Genomic DNA, 4,630 nt, shown 5'->3' on the forward strand with positions numbered 1-4,630 from the left:
GCAACCGAGGCACAGAGAGGTGGAGTAATGTTCCAAAGGTCACTGATGCTGACTGAGGGGCTGAGACAAGTCTTGCCCATAGGCCACTGTTAGAACCGCTGGCTGCTCCTTACCACACAGAGCAGTCATGCTCAGGGTGGAGGTCTGGGCCACCTGCTGGCTCTCACAGGGGAGTGAGGTCACCTCTGCCTAGGAATAGGAAAGAGTCGGGAAGGCTCACAGAGGAGGATTTAGCTATGTCTTAAAGATCAAATAAGAAGTTGGCAGGAAGACAAGGAGAATATTCTACCAGACAGAAGGTAGATGATGCAGAGAGAGGCTTAGGGTGTGAAAACAGGGATGTTGAGGGGACAGGTAGGGGTCTGGTGGGTGCTGAGTCCATAAACACTTGGGGGGGTACTTCAAGGACAGGGTGTTGTGATCCTGGAAGGCTGAGAATGTTCTGCTTGAGTCTTGTGAGCAGAGAAGAGGGGGTGGGCTGGTACCGCTGGAGGCAGCATCAAGGGAAATCCATGTTTCTGAGCTACTAGCCCAGGGGCTGGGCAAGTCATCACCTGACCTGGGCTGCCAAGCTCGGATGCATGGTTTGGGGGGGGCAGTTGCAGTGTCCAAGAGTTGCTGGGGCCCATCCAATCACGCATCAGGGAGGCTGGAGGAGCCACCTGGAATGTGGCCGGAGTGGGGCCAGCTCACGGGCAAAACAAGGAGGGTGACTGTGACCAGCTGGGTTCAGAGGGGGCAGGGCAGGGCCAGGCTCCAGGCGGAATGACAGCCAGCCAGGAGCTACAGAGGGGGCGTATGAGCTGGGTCAGCGTACAGACCCTCCAGGGACAGCACTGAGTAAGGATGTGGGGGAAGAGATGGGGACCTCAGGTCCACGTGGTGGACCCGTTGGGCACTGGGTCCCAGTGGGCCAGGTGCACCATCCGTTCAGGAAAAGCTCAGTGGGGAACTGGGGGCGTTGGCTGCTGTCCCCTGGGCCTGGGCCTTGGTTTTGTCATCTTGACGCAGAGGTTCCCTGCATCCACACTCGGGTCACCTCAGGGCTGGGGATGGGTCAGTGCTGTGGGTCACACTGCATGAGTAGCTTCTTCCCACGATGGGAGTGCCACCTCGATCCTCCTCAGGTGTAGACACACCAACTCCGCCTGAGCTCACCTAGTTCCAGACTCTCTCCAGGCCCGAATCTGCCCACCTGTTAGATGGAAGGTTTACTCCGAGTCTTTGGGGCAGACAGAGGAGGAGATGCCGTCCGCACGGTAGAGACGAGTGTGAGAGGTTCCCCAGAGCAGCGCTTCACCCCAGGTCCCACAGGTAGCCGTGGAGAGCCTCCACTGGGGGGCAGGAAGCCGGAATCCACTTCAGCCAAGGACAGGAGAGCTGAGACAGTGCGTTAAAAAATGATCCGCGGCTCCCCAACAGAAGGGAATATTGACACGGTTATTTTTAGCATTATTAAAATAAGTCTGTTTTGCTCCTTTTCTGCGCTCCTCTCTCTGGCTCAATCTTTGCTTCCAGATTGAATGTGTGCGCGTGTGTCCAGGCCCAGGCGCCAGGGGAGCCAACGCTGCAATCAAAATGTTAATGAGATCCTGATTGTGTCTCTCGCCGCCCAGCTCCCGGGGTCCTCTCCTGCCCCAAACGTCCCTGGGTCGTGCACGGAGCCCTGGGCGCACCCCGTGCTCTGAAATGAGACCCCAGCTTGGTGTTCCGTGGACACAGCCCTCAGGAAGCTTGGGGAAGGTGGGACGAGATGGGGGTCTTGCTCGCGGTCCTGCCTGGTGACCCCCAGGTCACACTCAGGCCAGCCCACTGGTTGGGAAGGGAGCCAAGCAATCACCACCCACCTCATTTCCACAGACACACGCGGAGAGAGCTGACGTGGGTGGAGAGGACCTCCAGTCCCAGATGGAGGGCGCAGGCCCTGGCAGGGGGCAGCGTGAGGGGCAAGGAGGAGACGGTGCACCCAGGAAGATGCTGGCTCGAACAGGCTCCGACACTGAGCTGTGGGCGCGGCAGGCCACGGTCCGGCAGAGCGCTGGGGGGGGCGGCCGAGCCCAGGAAGGGGCAGCGTGCTGCGCTCACATCTTGGAGGGGCCGAGTGTAGGACACGCCATCCTGAGTTCTCCGTGGCCTCCCACACGTCCCCGTCCTGAGCGGGCACATCCTGGTCCTGGAACAAGGGCCGGAAGGGGTCCTCACAGGGCCTTCCGGTTCTGACTCCCACTCATGGCAATGGCGACCTAACTGCACGTCATCTGGGTGTCACTTCACTCAGAGTAGGCGACAGGCATGCACTCCTTCTCCTGGCTTTGGGGTCAGAGAGACCTGCCGCTTCCTGGCCAGGTGACTGTGGGTGGGCCCTGGTTTGTCACCTGTGAGAAGGGCTCCTGACTGCTCCTTCTCCAGGCAGAGGGAAGTGCGGGCCTCAGGAAGGTGTCGGGGAGACAGGAGCAGAGCCCAGGCTGTGCTGAGGGAGGTCCCGGCCCGCACCAGGCGGGGACTGCGTGGCCAGGAGCGGCTGACCCCAGGGCCCACGGCTGCAGGGCCTGGGCCTGAAGGAGGGAGCCATATGTGGGCTCAGCCTCCCCTGTGGGTCCCCGGCCAGGAATAGGCTGGAATCGGGCGGCCCCCCTCCCCATCCCTGGTGCTCACTCTGTGCTTCTTCAAGGGACCTTCAGGGCTGGGTCCTCTGAGTTGGAGATGCCAGCCACCTGAAAGAGTCCCATGATGGCCCTGTGCCTGGGACTGTGGCGTCTGAAGGCTGGGGTCTGAGAGTAGACGGGCCGTAGCCAGGCATTCTGGCTGTCAGACCTGGAGGCTTCCGAGCTGGGTATCTGGGCTCTTCCCTGGCTCTCTGGCCCTTGACAGCCTGGGTACCTTCTGCCAGACCCCTCCTGGGCTGAGCCCTTCCCCACGCCTCCCTGCAGCGGGCCACCTCCCATGGCCCCACGTCCTTCACTGTGTGGAGCCCAAATGTGTCCCTTCCTTGAGCACAGCTGAGCGCGGGCCATCCCCAGAGGGGATTTACTTGTCGGTCATGGAGCACCAGGAGGACACGCTTCTCAGCGTTATGGCTAAGTGGCTCTTGTGAGCTCGGGCTTGTCTGGAGAGGCTTGGCCGTGACATGTGCCATGTTTCACCGTGGCTGCTCTCTCTCTGCAGGCGCTCAGGGCAGGGCTGATTCCCCACAGTCTGACGCCGTTAGGGAGCCAGGAGAGCTGGCCCTGCCCTGTGGGACCGGGCATGCAGCAGGCCCATGGGGACCGCTAACTGCCCTCCCAGCTGTCCTCCAGGTGACAAGCTTGCCCCGTCCTCTGTCATCCTCTGTCCTCTGGGCAGGTGCACCGACGACCCTCCACTGGAGCCCTGAGTGGACGGGTCCCCTCGCCCATGCTCAGGTCACTGGCTTTGCTTTCCCATGTGTGGCCGTCGGTCACCTGGAGGAGGGCTGTGTCTGTGTCCGGCGGGGCTGGTCTCAAGTGGGGGCTGCGCTTGGAGAAGGCCCCAGAGGTCCCGCTACCTCTGTGCTGGTGACCCCATATCATAGCCCCCAGAGTCCCCATGAGCGTCATGCATAACAGACGCGGTTCAAATGCATGGTGTCTGGAAGAGGACCCGGCCTTTCCCTGCCCCCACCCTGCTCGGTGTTTGCTCCGGGGTCCTCAGCACTGGTGGTATGTGACCCAGGGGGCAGAGGGGTCCCAGGGATCGAGGTGTGCTGGGGGCCAGGCTGCCCACGGGGTAATGTAGGAAAGAAAGGTGCTCCATGCACGGGTATTGATGTGCTCACCTGCCCCCTTTCTTTCATGCAGCAAGCATCTATTGAGTGCCTACTGTATGCAGGGCTCGACGGCCAGGGCTGCTGTGCCTAAGACATATGTGACGTTTTACAGACAGGGAGGCTTTCAGGGTGGAGGACAGATCTGTCCCCCTCCCACCCACTCCTGTTCTGAGCACCCTTAACCTAGGCCTTGGCACACAGTAGGGACCCTGGGAGCAGCCCTTTAATTGGTTGGATGGAAAGACGTGCCCTCATTTCTCTACGGTGTTGCCATGGTGACTCCTCTCTCTCTCTGGCCTCTCTCTCCCAGTCTCCTGGGAGAAGGGTCCCCCTGAATCAGCTCCCCAGGTGGCCCAAGGGTCCCTGTTATCATGGGGAGATGCCCCTCAGCCTCTGGAACCCCAGCCCATCAAAGGAGTTTCTGATTCCGGGTGAATGTGGTAAAATGTCCAACAGGAAGGAGGGATGGAGGGACGGAGGGACAGAGGGACAGAAGGACAGAAGGACAGAGGGACAGAAGGACGGAGGGACGGAGGGACGGAGGGACAGAGGGATGGAGGGATGGAGGGACGGAGGGACAGAAGGACAGAGGACAGAGGGACAGAAGGACGGAGGGACAGAAGGATGGAGGGACGGAGGGATAGGACAGAAGGACGGAAGGATGGAAGGACGGAGGGACGGAGGGACAGAGGGACACAAGGACGGAGGGACAGAGGGACGGAAGGACGGAAGGACGGAGGGACGGAAGGACGGGGGGACGGGGGGACGGGGGGACAGGGGGACGGAGGGACGGAGGGACGGAGGGACAGAAGGACGGTGGGACAGAGGGACAGGTGGACAGGGGGA

The 4,630-nt window shown here is 61.2% G+C and overlaps 1 long non-coding RNA gene across 1 annotated transcript in view; it reads left to right on the top strand.

The window, feature by feature from the left end:
- Nucleotides 1–4,630, top strand: part of LOC115279173 — a 16,618-nt gene that overhangs the window by 11,224 nt on the left and 764 nt on the right. The window lies entirely within an intron of this gene.

Source organism: Suricata suricatta, chromosome 15, assembly GCF_006229205.1.
Source record: "Suricata suricatta isolate VVHF042 chromosome 15, meerkat_22Aug2017_6uvM2_HiC, whole genome shotgun sequence".
NCBI classification, from domain to species: domain Eukaryota; kingdom Metazoa; phylum Chordata; class Mammalia; order Carnivora; family Herpestidae; genus Suricata; species Suricata suricatta.